This window comes from Pelophylax lessonae, assembly GCF_965119305.1.
Source record: "Pelophylax lessonae genome assembly, chromosome: 11".
NCBI classification, from domain to species: Eukaryota; Metazoa; Chordata; class Amphibia; order Anura; family Ranidae; genus Pelophylax; species Pelophylax lessonae.
Window position 1 is genome coordinate 160,667,876 of NC_138778.1, and position 23,488 is coordinate 160,691,363.

At 45.1% G+C, this 23,488-nt stretch overlaps 1 protein-coding gene across 5 annotated transcripts in view; it reads left to right on the forward strand.

Moving 5' to 3' along the window:
- RARA (retinoic acid receptor alpha) overlaps positions 1-23,488 on the forward strand; it is a 294,008-nt gene that overhangs the window by 47,282 nt on the left and 223,238 nt on the right. Inside the window, exon 1 of one of the 5 annotated variants that reach the window (XM_082271918.1) lies at positions 7,492-7,513. The exons of the other annotated variants lie outside the window; for them this stretch is intronic. The gene's annotated coding sequence lies outside the window, so the exon portion shown is untranslated. Of the gene's footprint in view, positions 1-7,491; positions 7,514-23,488 lie in introns of those variants that run through there. 5 annotated transcript variants of the gene reach the window in all.

Here is a 23,488-nt window from a genome sequence, read left to right on the forward strand (position 1 = left end):
CCGAGCTTCAGAATCGGGAAGAAAGGGATTTAAGTGACTTTGAACGTGGCATGGTTGTTGGTACCAGACGGGCTGGTCTAAGTATTTCAAAAATGAATGCTCTACTGGGATTTTCATGCACAGGCATCTCTTGGGTTTACAGAGAATGGTCCAAAAAAGACATAATATCCAGTGAGCAGCAGTTGTGTGGATGTGAGAGGTCAGAGAAGAATGGGCAGAATGGTTCGAGATGATAGAAAGGCAGCAGTAACTCAAATAACAACTTGTTACAAGCAAGGTATGCAGAATACCATCTCTGAGCACACAACACATCGAAACCTTGAAGCAGATAGGCTACAGCAGCAGGAGACCACACCGGTATCGTTCCTGTCAGCTAAGAACAGGAAATTGAGGCTACAACTTGCACAGGCTCACCAAAATTGGACAATAGAAGATTGGAAAAATGTTGCCTGGTCTGATGAGTCTCGATTTCAGCTGCCACATTCAGATAGTAAGGTCAGAATTTTCGGGTAAACAACATGAAAGCACTGATCCATCCTGCCTTGTAATCAATGGTTCGGGCTGGTGGTGTAATGATGTGGGGGGTATATTCTTGGCACACTTTGGGCCCCTTAGTACTAATTGAGCATTGTTTAAACGCCACGTCCTACCTGAGTATTGTTGCTTACCTTGTCCATCCCTTTATGACTACAGTGTCCCCATCTTCTGATGGCTCCTTCCAGCAGGATAATGCACCATGTCACAAAGCTCAAATCATCTCACCATTGGTTTCTTCAACATGACAATGAGGTCACTGTACTCCAATGGCCTCCACACTCACCAGATCTCAATTCAATAGAGCACCTTTGCTATGTGGTGGAATGGGAGATTTGCATCATGGATGTGCAGCCGACAAATCTGCAGTAACTGCGTGATGTTATAATGTCAATATGGACCAAAATCTCTGAGGAATGTTTCCAACACCTTGTTGAATCTATGCCACGAAGAATGAAGGCAGTTCTGAAGGTAAAAGGAGGTCCAACCCGGTACCAGCAAGGTGTACCTAATAAAGTGGCCGGTGTGTGTACAATATCCAAGCCATTCACAGATCTGTAGAATTCCATTGATGAGTGCATGTTTCTCAGACATTCCACTGAAAGATATATATATATATATATATATATATATATATATATATATATATATATTAATTTTAGTAAGCAGGGGGAGGTAGCACCAGATATGGGTGCCAAGTGATCTCTTGTGGAATGGGGGGTTATTTTTGGTCTTTCTAGCTTTTACCATATTTGCGTATTTCGGGATCTGAATACTGGGGCAATCAGGACTTTTGGTTGCTGTGCTGATATTACTATAAATCAAATTCTACAAGGTTTCCAGGGACAGACAAACTGTCTATACAACTTGCACTTTCTTACAGGGGCCCAAAAGAGGGGCCTAGCAGGAACTGTCATCAGCCCTGTCATCGCGTATTTTCAATGTCTCCTTGCAGCATTCTTCCTTTCTAGAAACTATTTTTCTCTAACTGACTTCTGAACTTGCTAGGAGCTGACACTCCAGAAAGTGACCGTTCTCTAACACAACCCTCTGCTTCCTTGCACTCATAGCCCTCTACCCCTCTGGGGGCGGCTGTTTACTGTCTGTGATGGCCCAGCTCCTTTGCTCTTCTCCTCACTTTCCTACATAACCATTTTATGCAGCTATTGGGAGAATCAAAGGCAGATTTTATAGTGTCACTTAAAGTGGTTGTAAACCCTTACATATTTGCAGTGAAGTGACTGGCCTCAGGTGAACCACATGTTTATCTGCAGCCATCTCTCCTCTACATCCGTTCAAAGTGCTGAATTTTAAAGTGGTTGTAAAGGCACAAGTTTTTTTCCTGCCATGCATTGTATACATGAAGGTAAAAAACCTTTTGTGTGCAGCAGCCCTACAGCCCCGGTAATGCTTACCTGTACCCCCTCTGGATCCAGCAATGTCCATGGGAGTCTTGCCTTTTTGGAGACTCCCACTACTTATTTGGCTGTTGGCAGTAGCGAGAGCCTTTTGCTCCTGCTGCTGTCAATTACAGCCAGTGAGCCAATCAGGAGATGAAGGGGGTGGGCCGAGTCAGCTCCATATGTGAATGGCCACACACAGCCAGGAGTTGGGAGCGCACCTGCTTAGGTGTCCCCAGAGCAAGCTGCTTGCTGTGGGGGCACCCAGCAGGAGGGAGGAGCCAGGAGCGCTGGCGTGGGACCTTTGCTTAGAGCAGGTATTATAACATGCTTGTTTGTTTTTTTTTTTTTTTTTTTAAAAAGGCTTGTCTGAGAGTTTAGAAAAAAAGGGATCAGAGACCTGAAGTTACATTCTGCAGAGCTCAGTGAGGAGAGCTCTGAGAGCTGATTGGAGGGAAGGGACACACCCCCTTCACACAGGAACGGAGCTGAGGCTGTCAATCAGCTGGAAGTCCCTCCCCTGTCTCCATTTTTCTCTTGGTGTCAGGAAAACTTGTCAGAAGTGATTAATGCTGATAGCAGAGGAATGAAGCAGACAACAAAAGTGACACTCAGTGCTCTTAACTGAGCCAAGTACACATTAACTGAGCCAAGTACACACTATGGAGGGATGTTCTTTGTTCATATTTCATGTCGGAGGTTTACAACCACTTTAAGTCTGCTGGGTCTACTGACGCCATGTCCAAGGTGGAGGTGCCCAGCAGCAGGCTCCGAGCTTTTGGATGTCTACAAAGGGAGGCCTTTACAGGTGAAGAAGTCTAAAATACATTAAATGAGCATGCAAGCATTAAATATCATCCTATGGGATTATTGTTGTTAAAATGAATGGTCTGGCATCAAGGCCTTTTTTAAAGTATATATAAAGCCAAGACCCTTCAACTGGAGCGATTTCCTATCACTTTCTGTCCCATAGACACAACAGGAAGCATGAAAAAGTCTTTCCACAGTGAGGGAATCCTCTACGTGGTCACAAGTATTTCAATTGAAAAACTCTCTCCTTATTACTGTTATGAGAACTCAAGATTATGGATTTTCCCTTCATTTCGTTTCTGGTGACCTTTTCCGTAGGACAGATATAGAAGGTGAATTTCCCCAGTGGGGACACCGCAATAACCCACTTTATCCTGGAATATCTCTCCAATGGGGACCCAGACAGCTAAAAAAAAACAGACCTGAAGTCTAACCTACATTATATAGAACTAAAAAAGGTTTTGGCTGGAGTTGGGCTATAAGGAGGCCTAAAATAACAAGAGCTTTACCATGAGATTGGTTCCTCTAGAGCTAGAGTCCCAGAAAGTATTGCCAGTGAGAGAATTACTGGAGGGGATGGGAGCAGTGAGCTTAGAGCTGGGGTAGGAAAGGGAGACAAACAAAATAGAACCACTAAAGCCTGCCATACATGGCCCAAACGTGACCCTGCTGGCACCACCCGACTTGAAAAAGTTGATTGCACAGTTGGCTTTTGTTTAAGAAGCTGGGTACAAAATTGTTGACCAAACAGCACCTGTATCCAATCACTTGCAAATGTTATTCAAATGTTCTCATAGAGCTGGCTTCAAGAATACAGTAGCCATCTTGTTGTAAAGCTTTGCCCAAACTGTTGGCGCCATATAAATCCTGTATAATAATAATAATTAGGGAAGATTCACCCTTTTAAGTTGTTTAGTATGGATGGAGGAATCTGTTTGATTTCTATCATTCAGCCCACAGGTGGCACAAAAAAAAAACACTGAAACCTAGGGCAAGCTTAAAGCCAATGTCCGAGAGGCTACTGTGCCGCTAGTTATCCTGCTGCTGGCAATTTGTCAAATTTGCCAGCAGCAGGATCGCTAAGAGGTTGCCTAATTGTTCAGTGGAAATTTTCCTTCTGTTGTTGAGGCTACAAGATGTTACTCCCATCGCAAACGTTTGAGATTCAGCAGTGTTTGGGTCAACTACAGAGAGACATCTTGTTGTGTGTGGCTATAGGGTAAGCAGTTCCATAGGGACAGACGTGTATGACCATGCTGGACTGATTAAGTTATTCTTAGTTAATATTGGGTGGTTCCGTGGATGGGTAGTGGTGTTTAGTACTCCCTTTGGAGACACGGGCTACTACCTTACTGGTACAACTGCAATGTCGCTTCATATTTTGATAGGGAGAAGGGAGCGCCTGGTGTCCAGAGTGAGGCCACAATCACTGGAAGGATTACAATCATTTATTAAAATTTTTGATTGTACAGATTGAACCAACGCATTTCAAGGGATAAGCCTCCCTCTTTTTCAGGGCTGTTAGTATGATTGTAATCCTTTCATCAAGTGTGGCATCACTCTGGACACCCGGCGCTCCCCTCTCTCTATCCAAATAGGGACAGACAAGTGGCATCTTTAGCGATCTTACCACTGCTGATTTCTCTAGCGCAGGAGCCTCCAAACGTTCTATACAAAGGGCCAGTTTTCTGTCCTTTAGACTTAAAGGGGGCTGGGCTGTGTCCAGTGTGAGTAGAGAAGTAGTAAATCCCTTGAGTAGTAGTAAATCCCTTGGAGTCAATGGGAGTAAACAGTGCCTCATCATTGGTATCAGTGGGAGGAATAATGCCCCATCGTTGGTATTAGAGGGAGGTATTGACCCATTGTTGGTATCATGGGAAGGAATATTACCCCATCGTTGGTGTCAGTGGGGGGGGGGGGAGTGCCCTATTGGGGGTCAGTGGAAAGAATTGCTGGTGTCAGTGGGGTTAATAGTGCCCCATTGTTGGTGTCAGTGGGAGGTATAGTGCCCCATTGTTGGCGTCAGTGGGAGGAATAGTGCCCCAAGGACCAGATAAAGGCAAGTGAAAGGCCACCTTTGGCTCCCAAGCCGCAGTTTGGAGACCTTTGCTCCAGTGTCAAAATGGTCTCAGATATCGGCTCCTGTGCCTCCAATCTCTGCTTTGTAGTGCACCAGGGAGGCACAGGTGCAGGGTCCAGCTGCAGCCTGTCAAAGTCTATGGCAGGCTGAATGCACTCCAGCGGGACAGGGTTTAATGCTCTACCATGTGGTATTTGCACTAGGGCCCATATGTGTTTCTGGGACATATGCCTGGAACGTAGAATGCGAGGGATTTGGCACAAGGAAGGGCATATGTCTCTGAAAGCATACAGCTCTAAACATGACCACCACTCAGTATAGAGTTCAACCATGTCCAGTTGTATTTCAGCCTGCCGTAGACTTTGACATTTTGCAGGTAGCAGGACTGAATTCTGCGACTGTGCACTAAAATGCTGCAGTTGGAGACACATGGGTGAGGCGCCCCATGTGCAAGGGGCCTTCTAGTCACACAATACATAAAGCAGAAGTACAGCAAAGCTCCTTTGACTGTACTTCTCCTGTGCATCACAGGAATGCAGTTCATTCTGTGACCCATTTTCAGCAGACAGCGGGCTGAAGCCCACTGTTGGCTGATGTCACAGAGCCAGACTAGGCTCAGGAAAGATCCTGACCACATGCTTGGACTGGCACCTGGCTCAACCTCTCAAGGAGCCCCTGAGAGCCTGAGCCGGCGGCTCCCACCTTCTCCACAGCCCAGCACTCCAGTGAGTGCCTGGAGGGGGGGGGGGGGCAGAGCAGAGAGATGGTGGCTGACAGTCACCAGCCCTCTGCTCATGGAGCTCTGAGAACCGAGTTGTCGGCGGTGTAAGATTTTTAATCTTAGACCCAGCAGGGGACAAATGCAACGTCGCACCGATGCTGCATCCACCTAGGGATGTGGGTTCCTTAAAAGAAAAAAAATGTTTCCCATACTTCTCCATTAATTTTTGTGTTTATTAAAAGTCAGCAGCTAGAAAAGTTGTAGCTGCTGACTTTTAAACAGATACTCACCTGGCCCAGCATCCAGAGATGGGCTCACCCGAGCCATCCCTTCCCTTCATCGTGTATCCCCAACGCCAGCATCTCAACTGTGGGCATTCAGCTGTGATAGTTTGCGGCTTCACTGCACATGCGTGAGCCGCGCTCCGCATTGTGAATGGCTCCGCAGTCTACTTGGACCTGTGCCGTGTCCCAGATGACTGCGGGGAGTGAGGGGGAGAGAACTTCCAGTCAGATTGCCTAGGCCAGTGTTCCCCAACCCCCGGGCTGCGGACCGGTACCGGTCCATGGATCAAACGGTACCGGGCCGCCCGAGGAGCTTTAAATTATTTTACTGTCTCAGCAGTGGCGGCCGGTGCGTTCGGGGCGCCGGGGCGCAGAGCGGTGCGCCCGAGCCCACCCATTGTGTGACAATAGCGAATGAAAATTGGCTATTGTCACACGGATCCTCCTCCTGGACAATCAGGAAGCGGGTCCTCCCGCTTCCTGATTGGCCGAAAGGCAAACCCCATGCCATTGGCGGAGGAGGAGGCGGGGGCTGAGGAGAAGCCGCCGCTGCCTGAGGTAAGTGCACTGGTCTGGCGGGGGGGGGGGGGGCACACTGGCATCTCTGCATTGAAAGGGAGAACGCTGGTATCTCTGCATTAAAAGGGGGCACGCTGGTATCTCTGCATTGAAAGGGGGCACACTGGTATCTCTGCATTGAAAGGGGGCACGCTGGTCTCTGTGCATTGAAAGGGGGCACGCTGGTCTCTGTGCATTGAAAGGGGGCACGCTGGCATCTCTGCATTGAAAGGGGGCACGCTGGCATCTCTGCACTGAAAGGGGGCACAGTCATCTTTTGTGATTTATATATATTTCACAGTTAATTTATCTGGCGCAACACTATTTTATGTTTTTATTGTTTCCGATTGTGAGGTGTGAGCACAGTGCTGCCGGATTTGTGCACTTTATCTGATTTTAAAACAAGCGGGCCACGGAAAAATTATCAAACGTTTACCGGTCCGCGGCGATAAAAATGTTGGGGAGCACTGGCCTAGGCAATCCCAGCGGAAGTGGGAATGGGTACCTGTCAAAACCAGGAGGCCTTTTTTGGGTGGTCCCAGTAGAGTAACTGGTAGTCAGCAGTATAGTAAGGAGAAGGGCAACAAGGTAGACCACCAACTTTTTCTTTTCCCAACATTAACTTTCTCCGGTCTTTGTCCACCACTGGTTTTTGCTTCCCACCTACCATCATAAATATTTGCTACAGAAGTATTCATTTGTAATATATTTACACATATGGATTCATTGAAACAAGTGGAGCTTGCAGGGCAATAAATACAAAAGTCTTTCATTTGTAGCAAGACAGGCTTGTTAGGAGCCAGGAATCCAGAGACTGAAACATCCCTCAGCATCTGTCTGCCTTCCTAATATATGATCCTCCAGGTTCCATTGCTCACTGCTCTCCCCACCATCTCTGCCTGCTCTTGTGCCTCCTCCTGTTCTCCCTCCATCCTTTAGTATGTGTGTTTGGCCGCAGTTCCCACATCTCCTAAAGCTAGATTTAATTTTAGATGAGACTTGGCAAAAGCCACGCCAGCGCTCCATCCTGGACATTTGGCGAGGCAGCGAAAGGGTTACGCCCGTGGGTGGGGAGGGCCCCCGCCATATCAGACAGCAGCAGAAGAAAAGGTCCCTGCCCTATTGTGTGAGTTGATGTGTGTATCTGTAAGTTTGTTCTGTGTCTGTGGGGAATCTCCTACATTTTTATGGAGGCGTGAGCAGGTTATGAGGCTGAAGGTTTTAACTCTTGTGTCCCCATGTGAGCCATCATCTTATATCAACAGTCTACTTGGGTTGATCATGGGCCCTCCAAACAATGTTCTGTAATGGGCATAGATTTTGGAAATCCGAAATAAAATACCTGTTCTGCTTCGGGGTGACCGAGATCCTTACATTTTGTGTAGTTTGCTGAAATGAAGACGGTTCGCAGCACAGTGCCACTTTACTTTGCAGACAAAAATTAGCCATCGCACATGATGCAGATCTTTCAAGCAGTAGCCTCTCCCACGCCCAAGAATGCATCTTTTCTGGGAAAGGTGCCTAAGGTATTGGGAATGCGCAATAGAAATGCCAGAAGATCACATTTTGATATTAAAGTGTAAGTAATGGCAAAACTTTTTTTTCTAGTTTTGGATAGAGTGGGGAAGGGTTGGACCCTCTGTTAGGTTTTCATTGCTGTCTTTGTCCCCAATGGGGATATGCACCGCTTTGTTTTAGCGATCATGATCACCGAGACCAAAATCCAAAATTTTAAGAGTTGTCATCGGAGTGGTGAGGTTGGTCATCCAGATAGGACAAATGTTCCCTCTGTTAGGTTTTCATTGCTGTCTTTGTCCCCAACGGGGATATGCACCGCTTTGTTTTAGCGATCATGATCACCGAGACCAAAATCCAAAATTTTAAGAGTTGTCACCAGAGTGGTGAGGTTAGTCATCCTGATGGGACAAATGTTCAGGTGACAACTTTGTAAGATGGGGATTCTGTTTAACGTGATGTGATTTCCTCTTCCCGGCTGGGTCTCCAGGACAGAAAACTTCACGTATAGCGAAAAATAATACGTTTCAGGCATGTATTCACTAAACAGTACAACTAAAGGCAAAACTTTTTTAAGTTTTTTTGGATGGAGTAGAAAGGGATCAGAACATCTGCCAGCTGTTATTACTGTCTGTGGCCCCGTTATGGAGATTCATCCTCTGTTTGTCCTGTTTACTGTTATCATTGAAAGTAAAAGAAAATCACACATTTTGGGTTGTCCCCAGTAAAGTAATGGGCCACACACACTATACAATTGTCTTTAGATTTTTTCATTTAGATTTACCAAAACCATATAATATGAGGTCAAATCTAAACACTTTCAATTTGTATGCAATCAGGCAGGCCCTTGCACTACATAGATGAAGGTAAATCTAAACGAAATCTAACAACAAAAGTTGTTTAGTGTGTATCCAGCTTAATAGAGGGGAAATCTTCCAATGGGGACACTAGTTCTGATGACCTGGGTGGCCCCAAGAGATTTCCTCTCACTTCCTGTTTGGCTATGAGACAGGAAGTGAAGGGTAATCTCCTCAGTGGGACAGATGGCAAAAATAAACCTTACAGTGGTTATAACCCTCCCGTACTTTATCCAGAATGAATTGAAAAAATACGTTTTACCTATAGTTCTACTTTTAACCACTTCAGCTCTGGAAGACATACCCCCCTTCATGACCAGGCCATTTTTGGTGATACGGCACTGCGTTACTTTAAAGCGTAACTCCACTTTTGTTGAGAGAAAAAAACATTCCCCTCTGGGTGATCTCTGTATATTACAAGGATTTTAACAAACTTTGTTGCAGATTCCTACCTTTTTAGAGCCGGTTCACATAAGCGCGACACGACTCCTTACTACTTCAGGAGGCAACTTGTCAGTCCCGTGCACCACGACTTCGGAGCGACTTGCAGGGACTTCACATAATGGAAGTCTATGCAAGTCGCTCCGAGGTCGCCCCGAAATAGTACAGGACCCTTTTTCTAAGTCGAAGCGACTTGTGTCGCTCCTATTAGAACGGGTCCTGTAGCGGTCAATGGACCGTGAGGGAGCGCGGCTTGTCAGGCTGACAAGTCGCCTGACAAGTTGCGCTAATGTGAACTGAGTCTAACATTCGGAAGAAATCCCTGTTTGTTTCTCTGTGCCTCTGTGTTGAGTGGGTCTAATGGAAGTGGTTTCATAATTATCTATCAGCTGTGGCAGCTGCAGGGCTCTAATGAGGAAATCTGCTGGGCCTGCATCCCTTTAGATGTGTTCCTATTGGCAGTATCTCACCAAAAATGACATTTTTGTTGCAGGGGATGCCAGAAATCTGACTTGTATCTTAGGCAGACTTCTGGGAAAGTTGGTGAGCCAATCACACAAGCAGGAAATGATGTTTCTGGGGTGTGGTCAGTATACATTCTGTGTACAGAACAGCTCCAGGTAGCCATATTGCATTCCATTTTCAGAACATTACAACACCTGCAGATTAAAAAGAAAAGGTCATTTTTAAAAACATTTAACTATGATATGATTTGTGTCGCAATTGTATACGCTATATTGTTCTTTCTTTATTTACTATTTTATTTCCCTACGAAAGTGGAGTTACCCTTTTAACTAACAATTGCGCGGTGGTGTGACACTGTACCCAAATAAAATTTATGTCCTTTTTTTTCGCCCACAAATAGAGCTTTCTTCTAATCTAAGTTCTTCATCAATTTAGACCAATATGTATTCTGCTACATATTTTTGATAAAATAAATCCCAATAAGCGTATATTAATCGGTTTGCCCAAAAGTTATAGCATCTACAAATTATAGGATATGTTTATGGAACTTTTTATTTCTTTATTTTACTAGTAATGGCAACGATCAGCGACTTATAGCGGGATTGCCGTGGACAAATTGGACATGAAGTGACACTTTTGAGTTTTTGGGAACCAGTGACACTAATGCAGTGATTAGTGCTAAAAATATGCACTGTCACTGTACTAATGACACTGGCTGGGAAGGGGTTAAACATCTAGTGTGATCAAAGGTGCTTGGTAACTGTGTGGGAGGTGCTTGTTCTAGGGGAAGGCACAGATCTGTGTCCCTGCTTTGCAGATACACAGGATCAATACCTTTCTTACTGACAGAACGGCAATCTGCCTTGTTTACATAGGCAGACTGTCGTTCTAGTTGTGTCCCGAACAATCGGCGGCTCCCGATGGACATAGAGTCCTCTGGACCCGTGAATTGGCTACCGCTGTGTCCAATCACAGGGGGCTGCCGGTGGCGCACGTGCACGCCCCAGATTCCAAAGTGCAGGATCACATACTAGGTATATGCAGTATACGGTCGGTGAGCGGTTAAGGGAACTTTATACAGTATTGGAATTGATGTTTTTTGCCGTCTTTTTATGGGAGGTATTCCTATTTTACTGAAGGGGGGCAGAGGATTTGTCTTAGCAAAGTAAGTTCACTTTGCACTGTGAAAGATAGCAAATAAGGTGAAGTTGTTTTTTGCAATTATATACTCAGTCGCTTGCCTTTAGTGCTGTCAGGAGACGCTAGTCTTCATCAAGCCTTAACACCAGTCCCTTGGTGCACTCGGTCATGATTCTATGAACACTGACTGCTCAAACTCTGAGGAAGGGAGAGGCTTTTTCCCCTCGAAACGTGTTGGCCGTATTTGATGCTCTTAACCATTAAATGTTCAAAAAAGTCCCCTATGGAAGATGAACTTTTGTACCAGGTGCTTCTCAATACACATCCAAGCAGTCATGTAGAACATTTTTAAAAATAAAAACAAAAATACAAGATTTTGTTAGCACATGATGGGTTGATTAAAGTTAACACCACTTTATTCTATCTACTAAGCTCAGTGAACATTTGCTTTGCCAACTGAAGTCTCTATTCCTAAAAACAACCCCATTGAGCCACACACCTTTGTTTGATCTATAACAACATAAAACTGATTACCGATATTTCCTTTCCTGACCTACCACCAAGCATCCCACATGGGTTGACTCTGCTCCTTGCTCAGCCTCCATGTGTGATGACTTGGGAATGTCAGGAAAATGTTCTTTTGGTTGTTTTACTGGCATGTGTGGACGTTGAGGAGCATCAACTGGGGCACATTAGATGATCCTGAGATGTTCCTCCACCCTGAACTCGCTCATTCATGTCTTTATGGACCTTACTTTGTGCATGAGTGAGTTTGGGGTGGAAATTGACTGGCCTACACCTCAACCCGATGGAGCACCTTTGGGATGAAATTAGAGCGGAGACTGCGAGCCAGGCCTTCTCGTCCAACACCAGGGCCTGACCTCACAAATGCGCTTCTGGAAGAATGGTCAAAAATTCCCATGGACACACTCCTAAACCTTGTGGACAGCCTTCCCAGAAGAATTGAAGCTGTTATAGCTGCAAAGGGTGGACCAACTCAATATGTAACCTTATGGACTAAGATTGGGATGCCATTAAAATGTATGTGCGTGTAAAGGCAGGCGTCACAATACTTTTGGTACTATAGTGTAGTCCATGTAGATTTAGAGAGTGATGTCTCGCTTTATTGGCCCTCAATCTGTGCGCGGGAGTGACGTCCTCAAATCCTGGCAATTCAAGCAACTGAACAGACAAAATTCAGAAGGAAGACCAGGCGAAGATGGAAACGCCTGGGACCCAAAGGATCGGTGCCAATGCAGAGCTGGAGGGCACATTATTGATTATTGTGGTACATGCTAGCACAATATGGCATAACCAACCTGGGGGTCCATGTCAGTTAAATGTTTAGCAAAACTAAAACCATTTCTAGTAAAGAGGCTCTTGCTCTAGGACAGTCCATCCTAATCCTTCCATTTCCCAACTGCACTATCCAATGCGCCAATGACCTGGAGCAAGCATGCAGGCCAGGTGTTGCAACACTTCATCAATATGTCCTTGTTCTAGGTCAGCGACTTGCTAAGATCTGAAGAGAAGATCAGGATGATGGCCCCAGAGGGTTCATTTTTTAAAAACATGCAAACAACGGATGCTACCATAATTTGGTCCCCGCATGTTTGCTTTAGCTACCAGAAACCATGTGGAAAAGTTTGCCTCCCTTGAGTAGTATAAATATGTGAATGGTTATTTACCGTAACCATCTGCCTTTCACACCAGAAGGCGGTGTTGGAAACCCACTTTATGTGCAAGTTTGCACTGCACTGCAATCAGCAGTGGATGTCAATGCAATGCTAATGGCACCACAAACACAGGTTGCAAACCCAGTGCATTTGCCTGCACTGGATCACATGGTACATAAGGTATATATGATCCGGTTGCAGTGCGTTTTTTAAGTAGTGCATGCACTACATTTGGTGCAGGGCAGTGCGATCCCAGCCCGTTCAAATAAATCGTCTAAAAACGCATTGCACTCAAATCGCACAGGAACACAAGCTTGTTCTTGTATTTAGCTTTAGAGCTTTTTTACACAGGTGCAGAGGGCCGCACAGTGGCCAGCAACCTGGTAACCACTTGCTGACCGGGCCATAGACAAAAGACGTTATCGGTCGGAAATGGAATACCGGGGTATGTCTGTAGCAATATGCCATAACCCCAATATTGTTTTTTTTTCAGCCGGCGATTCTCTAACATATAAAAGTGATCGGAGGGGCAGATTTGCTGCTGGATCACTTTTAGAAGCGGGTCCCTCAACCTCTCCCGCTGCTTCACAGTGGTTCTTCGGATTACCTGGATGATTGGTAGCCCTGAAAACTGATCCGGGGCTTGCAGCAGCTGGTAATAGAAATGAGTGGAGGAAAGCTGGCCTCCGTTCTTCGCTATGGTCTAGGAGGACTGAAGCGACACGTCACTTTCGGCCCAATGTAAACAAGGCCATTTTTTTTTTTTTTTTTTTTAAAGCTCTAGATCAGGGTCTTCAAACTATGGCCCTCCAGTTGTTCAGGAACTACAACTCCCATCATGCCTAGTCATGTCTGAGAATGTCAGAGTTTTACAATGCCTCATGGGACGTGTAGTTCCGCAACCGCTGGAGGGTCATAGTTTGGGGATCCCTGCTAGATCAATGCTTGTTTTTTTTATAAGGGCCCTTTCACGCAGGCTTTCCGATCAGGTCCGCTTTTTAGTTTTTCAGGCGGGCCCATATGGAGCAGCAGATGTCAGCTGTAACGTCTTCACTGACACCCGCTGCTATCCGATCCGATCTTGTCCGTGAAATTCAGATGGATGGAAACCCTATTTTCCATCCGTCTGGAGGATCAGATTAAAACAGACAGGCGGTCCGTTTTCATCCGATCTTCCATAGAGGAGAGTGGGACCCTGAGGTCCGTCTCTGCACAATGATCGGAGACGGACCTGTCATCCGCCTGCTTAGTGGGGATCGGCGGATCAATCCCCCGCTGAGCAAAATGGATCCTGCCGGGCTGAATGCCCGTGTGAAAGGGCCCTAATGCTTTACATTGTAGAGGAGAGATCTGGGGTCTGCTTATTTCTATCACAAGGGATGTTTACACTCCTTGTAATAGAAATTAAAGTGATAACAAAAAAAAAGGGTAAGGGAAAGTGTTAAAAAAAAAATGTAATAAAATGAAATTAATATATATATATATATATTTTTTTTTTAAACGCCCCCGTGCTCACACGCAGTGGTGAATGCATATGTAGGTCTCACCCACATATGTAAACGATGTTCAAACCACACATGTCGCCGCAATTGTCAGAGCGAAAACAATAATTCTAGCACTAGATCTCCTCTGTAACTTTAAACTGGTAACCTGTAGTCATTTTTAAAGCATCGCCTATGGAGGTTGAGTCCTTTAGTTTGCCGACATTGCACAAGCGTGCACAATTTTAAAGTATGACATGTTTGGTATCTGTTTATTTGGCGTAACATCATCTTTCATAATTTATGAAAAAATTGGGTTATATTTTGTTTTTTTATTTATTTTTTATTTATTAAAATTTTTCTAAAAAATAGCATTTGAAAAACCGCTGTGCAAATACCACGTGATATAAGAAAATTGCAATAATAAATTGCCATTTTATTCTCTAGGGTTTCTGCTAAAACAATATAGAATGTTTGGGGGTTATAAGCAATTTCCTAGCAATTGATTAAAAGCAAAAACGGATGCAGCGACTGTACGGATCTCTATGTATGTCCGAGCATTCACATTTATACAGGGACAGATGCAGGGCTCGGATGTGCGGGATGTTCCATACAGCTGCTGCATCTGTAGGTCTGTCCTTGATTTTTTGCAGGCTGCTATCCGCAGCTGTACGAACCATATGTGCCTCCGAGACACCTTAACACGGCCCTTCTGCCCACTGTGTGGGCATCTGCGCCCGTGTGAATGAACCCTTAAAGCAGAGGTCTCTAAACTTTTTTTTTTAAAAAAGGGGGGCCAGTTTAGTGTCCTTCAAACCTAATGGGGGTGGGAGGGGGGGATGGATTGTGGCCAGTGGGGGTAGAAAATGTCTCAGGCATCAATGAGAGTGATACAATGCCTCAAGTGTGGTTCCGCTGCATAGTGTTTGTGGTCAGTAGGAGGAGGAAAAGTGCCCCATTGTTGGTGTCAGTGGGAGGAATAGTGCCCCATTGTTGGTGTCAGTGGGATGAATAGTGTCCCCATTGTTGGTGTCAGTGGGATGAATAGTGTCCCCATTGTTGGTGTCAGTGGGAGGAATAGTGCCCCCATTGTTGGTGTTAGTGGGAAGAATAGTGTCCCCATTGTTGGTGTCAGTGGGAGGAATAGTGCCCCATTGTTGGTGTCAGTGGGAGGAATAGTGCCCCATTGTTGGTGCCAGTGGGAGGAATAGTGCCCCCCGTTGTTGGTGTCAGTGGGAGGAATAGTGCCCCCACTGTTGGTGTCAGTGGGAGGAATAGTGCCCCCATTGTTGGTGCCAGTGAGAGGAATAGTGCGGCCATTGTTTGTGTCAGTGAGAGGAATAGTGCCCCCATTGTTTGTGTCAGTGAGAGGAATAGTGCCTCCATTGTTGGTGTCAGTGGGAGGAATAGTGCCCCCATTGTTGGTGCCAGTGGGAGGAATGGTGCCCCCATCGTTGGTGTCAGTGGGACGAATGGTTCCCCCATTGTTGGTGTCAGTGGGATGAATGGTGCCCCCATTGTTTGTGTCAGTGGGACGAATGGTGCCCCCATTGTTTGTGTCAGTGGGACGAATGGTGCCCGCATTGTTGGTGTCAGTGGGAGGAATGGTGCCCCCATTGTTGGTGTCAGTGGGAGGAATAGTGCCCCTTTGTTGGTGTCAGTGGGAGAAATGGTGCCCCATCATTGGTGTCAGTTAAGGGAATTGTTACCCACTGTTGGTGTCAATGTTAGGAATAGTGCCTCAAATCTGTGGGAAAACAGTGCTCCAAGGGCCAGATAAAGGCTAGCAAAGACCACTGCCTTCAATTATAACTTGTGGCAAAACTTTTTTTACATTTTTGGGTAGAGTAGGAGATGGCATAAATCTCTGCCTTTTCCTATCTGTGACCCGTTGGGCGAATTTCCCTTCATCTCCTGTCTTGTAGATTTAGCAGGAAGTGAGAAGGCATCTTCTCTTCCAACAGTTATCAAAGGAACATTTCCCATCTCCCTATGAAAGATTTCCATTGCTCCTGTTCTGGTGGCAACTTAAAGTGTAACTCAAGGGAAACCTTTTTTTTTCTACTTTGGACAGAGTGGAGAGTATTGCTGTTTGTGCCCCCGTTAGGGAGATTCACCTTCTCTATTTGTCATGTTTATTACTATCTTCAAAACGGAAAGTAAAAGAAAATACCAAAAATTTGGGAATTTTGGGCTGACCACAGAACAGTAATAAAGGGGATATCTCCCAATGGTGACACCCAGGGATCCCCCCCCCCCTTTGAGGGATTTCCTTTCACTTCCTGTTTTGGCTATGAGACTGGAAATGAAGGGGATTCTCCATTAGAGGACACGGATGGCAAAAAAAATCAAAAACTGAAAGGGGTTATAACCCTCCTTTTTTGTTTTTTTTGTTTTTTTTTACTTTAAAGCGAAAAGAAAATTCTTGTATATACTTAACCTTTCAGCAGTGTTGCCAACCGCCCGTAGATTTACGGACAGCCCGTAAAAACAGGGCACTTTTCTCCTGCCCGTAAATGCCCGTAGCAGGAGAAAAGTGCCCGTAAATCTATGGCGGCGGCGGCACTGTCAGAACTGCGCGTGCGCGGCGCGCAGTTCCGAAGATCCCCGAGCTCTCTCGCACTCGCAGAGAGATGCAGACTCGCACTGGATGGTGATCGTCGCCGGACGAGTGCCACGGCCCGCCTGCGCCCGCCCCTGCTTCCGCCCCTGCCTCCGCCCCCCGCCGTCATTTAAATTTTCCCGCCGGCCGCCAGGCGCTGCGCCAGCAGTATGGATTGGAGTCTGTGCTCCAGCGCAGCTGTGGAGTGTGGACTGGACAAGAACTAGAACGGACGGATGGTGGAGTGGAGTGGACAGAGCAGACAGGCTGCGACAGCAGAGGCAGAGAGAGCACACAGAAGAGCAGGAGGACTGGTCTGGTGAGTGGGGTTCTGAGCCACCGAGGCTCAGACACTCAGCTAGCAGTAGCAGCGTAGACTGTCACTGAAGTAGTAGAGAGATGAGTCAGGGGGCAGAGGACATCAGTGTCCTGCTCCTGTGCCCCCTTCACCTCTCCACAGGCAGAGTCACACAGCTTCACTCTGCAGTAATGTCACTGATATTGCTATGGAGAGGTGAAGGGGACTTAGGAGGAGGACACTGATGTGGAGAGCTAATATGAAGGGGGACAGAGGAAGAAACTGCTGTGAGGGGGTGAGGAGGGCACTTCCATGTCCACGCAGGCTCTGACCACCCCCTGTACCATCTCCGCAGTCTCTGACCACCCCCCTGTGCCATGACCGCAGTCTCTGACCACCCCCTGTACCATGTCCGCAGTCTCTGACCACCTCCTGTACCATGTCCGCAGTCTCTGACCACCCCCTGTACCATGTCCGCAGTCTCTGCCCACCCCCTGTACCATGTCCGCAGTCTCTGCCCACCCCCTGTACCATGCCCGCAGTGTCTGCCCACCCCCTTCACCATGCCCGCAGTGTCTGCCCACCCCCTTCACCATGCCCGCAGTGTCTGCCCACCCCCTTCACCATGCCCGCAGTGTCTGCCCACCCCCTTCACCATGTCCGCAGTGTCTGCCCACCCCCTTCACCATGTCCGCAGTGTCTGCCCACCCCCTTCACCATGTCCGCAGTGTCTGCCCACCTCCTGTACCATGTCCGCAGTCTCTGACCACCCCCTGTACCATGTCCGCAGTCTCTGACCACCCCCTTCACCATGTCCGCAGTGTCTGCCCACCTCCTGTACCATGTCCGCAGTGTCTGCCCACCTCCTGTACCATGTCCGCAGTGTCTGCCCACCTCCTGTACCATGTCCGCAGTGTTTGCCCACCTCCTGTACCATGCCCACCCACCTCCTGTACCATGTCTGCCGTGTCTGCCCACCTCCTGTACCGTCTCTGACCACCCCCTGTACCATGTCTGACCAGAGTCTGCAGACTCTGATGTAAGGGGGAACTCTGTGCTGGCTGGGTTATGGTAACCCAACCTTCATGTAAATTTGAGAAATATGTTTTTTGACTTTTGTTTAACTTTAACACATTGCTAATAGCACTAGCTATATGTTTATAGTTAAAATATTGATATTTGCACGGTTTAGCACTGAAAATTGTTATTTTAGGTACTTTTTTCAGTGTCCGTAAAAAATTGGTGCTGTCCGTAAATTTTGGACGTTCTGCCAGTAAATTTCCCTCCGGGGGGTTGGCAACACTGCCTTTCAGAAGTGTGACAGATCCCTCTACGGTCTCTGTCATCTTCTCCCTAGGTGCTGGGTTTCAAGGCTCTTGATTGGCTGGTGGGGGGTGACGTCATCCCGCGCATGCGCAGTGATTTCTGCACAGTCACAATGCTGAGTGGGGAAAGCACACTGAGCTCCACATGTTCAACTCTATGCACCATCAGTAGTGAGAGTGGGCAGGAGGGGCCTTACATGCTGATGTCATGCCGCCATTTCCAGAACTCAGCTCAGCAGCCATCTCTGTGGTTCCAGGATGTTTGTTTTACCACATGGATGTTTTATACCTTTGTGCTGGCGGTTTTAATAATACAAAACTGCACTATATACTTAATCTTTGGGCTCTGTGTTGTGTTTTTTAGTCTAGGGAAGGGGTCTCCAAACTATGGCCCTCAAATTGTTCAGAGGCTACAATTCCCATCATGCCTAGTCAGGTCTGTGAATGTCAGAGTTTTACAATGCCTCATGGGATGTGTAGTTCCACAACAGCTGGAGGGCCGTAGTTTGGATATCCTTGGTCTAGGACAGTGATGGCAAACCTTGGCAGCCCAGATGTTTTGGAACTAAATTTCCCATGATGCTCATGCACGCTGCAGTGTTGTTTAGCATCATGGGAAATGTAGTTCCAAAACATCTGGGCTGCCAAGGTTCGCCATCACTGGTCTAGGAGATCACTCTCGTGGCTTGAAGCTGGAATGCAGAGAGAGTGCATGGATACACAGGATTAGCTGTTATACACTACTTTTGTATTTTAGCCATCTGGTGAGTGCGTAAAGGTAGAGGATTTTTACACTTCTGGTGATAAAGTGGAGTTGCTCTATTTTGCACTTGGGGACATCGTTCACAGATTTTGGAGAAGATCTAGACCTATTTTCTCATTAACACTTAATTTTTTCTTTTTTTTGTATTTAGACAACTTTTGTTTACTAGCATCTCCAGAGCACTATAGCACTTTATTTTTACTGTTTGCACTTTAATGCATTTATTGTATTACATTTTTTTCTGTCACTTTTTATATAGTTGTATCACTTTAAATATTACATTTTAAGGGTAACTCCACTATTTCTGGGGAAAAAAATAGCAAATAAAGAAAAAAAAAAATAAGGCGTATACAATTGCGGCACAAGTCATATTGTAATTGAATGTTATTAAAAAATATATTTCCTTTTTAATCTTCAGCTACTGTCATTTTCTGAAAATGCAATAGGCCAACTGGAGGTGTTCTGTACACAGAATGTATACTGACCACACCCCAGAAACATCATTTTCTGCTTGTGTGATTGGCTCACTGATTTTCCCAGAAATCTGCACTAAGATGCAAGTCAGGTTTTAGGCATCCCCTGCAAGAAAAATGTCATTTTTGGTGAGATACTCCCAATAGGAAATAGCATCTAAGGCCCCTTTCACACTTGTGCGACCTAAAAGTCGTGAGATTTTACCGCAATTTTTTCCGCCGTGATTTTGACTGGACTTGAAGCAATGCCTATGTCTATGGACCTCAAAACGCATCAAAGTCGGACCAAAGTAGTGCTTGAAGTTGCGCATATATGAATGGTGCTCATTGGAAATCATGGAGTACGACTTGTCATGCGACTTTGCAGTCCCAAATCGCAGAACAAGTCGTACAAGTGTGAAAGGGGCCAAAAGGGATGCAGGTCCAGCAGATTTCCTCATTAGTGCCCTGCAGGCGCTGCAGCTGATTGATAATTCCTCCTGTATTGAATTGTATTGTAAACTGTATTGTCTTCCCTCATATTGTAAAGCGCTGCGCAAACTTTCGGCGCTATATAAATCCTGAATAATAATAATAGTTATGAAACCACTCCCATTACAGCCCATTCACACTGATCCGACTTGGACCGCGACTTGGTCAGCCTGACAAGTCGCGGTCCATCGCGTCCCATAGTGTAGTACAGGAATGGTTCTAATAGGAGCGACACAAGTCGCTCCGACTTAGAAAAAGGGTCCTGTACTACTTCGGGACGGCCTGGAGCGACTTGCATAGACATTCATTTTATGAAGTCCGTGCAAGCCGCGCCGAAGTCGCGCTGCACGCGACTTTACAGGTCGCCCCGAAGTCGGATCGCCATAGTGTGAACGGAGTCCTTAGACTCAGCACAGGAACACAAAGGAACAAACAATGATTTCTTCAGAATAACAAAAGGTAGGAATCTGCAACAAAGTTTGTTATAATTCTTGCAATGTGCAGAGATCACCCAGAGGGGAATGTTTGTTTTTTTTCATAGCAAAAGTGGAGTTGCGCTTGAGGCGCTGCATAATTGTTTTTTATAGGTGTGTATTTTTAGTGCAGAAGAGACAAGACGTGTCATAGTGTAAGCTGGTCATACATTGGTGGATTTTCAAATGAACGTTTGTCCAAAAATGTATACAAACATTTGTACGAAAATTCTCAGTACATTGACGACTTGACGAATACTGTTGAAAGTACCTTAAAATTTAGTTTTTCTTTTAGTATTTATTTATGGAATGAATGGACTTTCCTGAAAGAAAACCACATACACTGGAATTTTGTTTGTTTGAGAAAAAAACTTTTACCCTGCTATTTAGAAATTTCTCATCACCGTGGTCAAAACCAGCATCTACACTATATTACCAAAAGTATTGGGACGCCTGCCTTTACACCCACATAAACGTTAACCTCCCTGGCGGTATGATTCTGTCAGGAATTCTGTACCAAAAGCGGTACAATTTTTTCATGGAAATTTGGCGTTATGTATTATAGGCCTACAATTCTTAGTAATTACTGACTTAAACCTGACCAAAACAAGACTCTAGTAGACATCCCAGATGTGATAAATTTGAAACACAAACGCATGAATTTTAATCGAATCAATAATATAATTTTATTATAGAATATATAATATATATAATAAAATTATATTATTGATTAGATTATAATTCATGCGTTATAATATATATATATATATATATATATATATATATAATTATAACGCATGAATTATAATCGAATCAATAATATAATTATATATATATATATATATATGTGTGTGTGTATATATATATATATATATATATATATATATATATATACACATATATATAATATAAAATGTGTTTGAGTTTTGTGCAACGTTTTTTTTTTTTTTTTTTTTAATTTCCCTCCCAGTTCCGCTCCCATGCAGCATTGCTGCTGCAGGGAACGGAACTAGGAAGTCCTCCTACCGACAGACGAGCGGCGGAGATCTCGGCTGGCGGTCAGGGCAATGAGAGCTCATCGCTGGATCGCCAGGATAAGGTAAGACACTCCGCTGCGCTGTCTGCACATTCACCCCGAGCGTGACTCGGGGATACCGATAATAGCAGGAAATTCCTACCCCGAGTCACGCTCGGGGTTACCGCTAGCGTGGTTAATGGCATCCCAGTCTTAGTCTGTAGGATTCAATATTGAGTTGGTCCACCCTTTGCAGCTATAACAGCTTCAACTCTTCTGGGAAGGCTGTCCACAAGGTTTAGGAGTGTGTCTATGGGAATTTTTGACCATTCTTCCAGAAGTGCATTTGTGAGGTCAGGCGCTGATGGGAACGAGAAGGCCTGGCTCACAGTCTCCTCTCTAATTCATCCCAAAGGTGTTCCACCTGCGCAGTCTGCCGTTCGGGAGCTTGGTGTCTCACACACCCTCTTATCTGTTTCTGCTGTTATTTCAATCAGTCTTCTATGGCTCTATCTCCGTAAGCTGTTCAGCCACTTGGACTCCAGCTGTTCCGAATCTGGGGAACGTGCAACCAGTTAACCATTCTGGGGAATACCTACCTTTTATCTGGTTTGTTCTGAGGCCATATAGCACCAGTCAGACTCCAATCAATCCTGCTTTGTTTTTATCCTAGCAAGCATCCAATATCCATGTGCAGTTAACCATAAAACCACCCAAAGTCACCCCTGATGAAGAAGCAGTGACTTCGAAACGCGTCGGGTATCGACTTTGGATTGTGTGTTTGTTTCTGACACTATGCATATATTCTTTGCTTGCTTATGTTTTTAACGTTTTTTATGTATATTTTGTACGCTAATAAAAATTCTAATATTTTTTCAATTTTTTGGTAACAATCCTTTGTTTTTCTGTGCCTTTAAAATCCCACTCCAGGGGAAATTACATACAAAGGTGTTCCATTGGGTTGAGATCAGGATTCTGTGTAGGCCAGTCAAGTTCCCCCACCCCAAACTCACTCATTCATATCTTTATGGACCTTGTTTGTGCAATTGTGCACATTCATGTTGGAACAGGAAGGGGCCATCCCCACAAAGTTGGGAGCTTTCAACACATGCCGTTAAAGTTCATGTGCATGTAAAGGCAGGTGTCCCAATACTTTTGGTAAAATAGTGTATTTTAACTCCCTAATCAATATTCCTAAAAAAAATGTTGAACAAAATTCTACTAGTGTATGGCCAGTTTTGTTCACTAAAACTGTCCCCACTTGATGATTTCTCCTCTTTTTTTGGTGATCACTCATAATGTGGAGTTGTCCTTCATGTTCAGTCCTAGTGACAATGGTCACAGAACCAGAAATAGGTAAATATTCCCATTGGGGACACGAACAGCAATACATACCATATATGAGCTCTAACTTTTCCACACCCTTTCCCAAAGCAAAGAATAAAAAAATTGGCTTTAGATACACTAATTATTTTAGGAACTTCTTATTTTAAAGCAACTTATTTTAACCACTTAAGCCCCGGAAGATTTTACCCCCTTCCTGACCAGGGGGTATTTTGCGATTCGGCACTGCGTGATTTTAACGGAGAATTGCGCGGTCGTGCGACGCTGTACCTACACGAATTTGGCGTCCTTTTTTTCCCACAAACAGAGCTTTCTTTTGGTGGTATTTGATCACCTGTGCAATTTTTTTATTTTTTTGATCATGCGCTATAAACAAAAAAAGAGCGTCAATTTTGCAAAAATAGCAATATTTTTCACATTTTTTTTATATGAAATTCCCCCCAAAAAAATGTAAAAATCAAAATTTTTTAACATTTTCGGCCAATTTGTTTTATGCTACATATGTTTGGTAAAAAAAAATTGCAAAAAGCGTATTTTGATTGGTTTGCGCAAAAGTTATCGCGTTTACTAACAAAGGGAAAGATTTTTGTCATTTTTGTTGTTTTTTTTTTTTTACGCGTAATGGCGGCGCTCTGCGATATTTTTTTTTTTTTTTTTTTGCGGTACTGCAACATTGCGGCGGACAGATCGGACCCTTGACTGGCATTTTTGACACTTTTGGGGTTACCAGTGACATTACTACAGTAATCAGTGCTGTACATA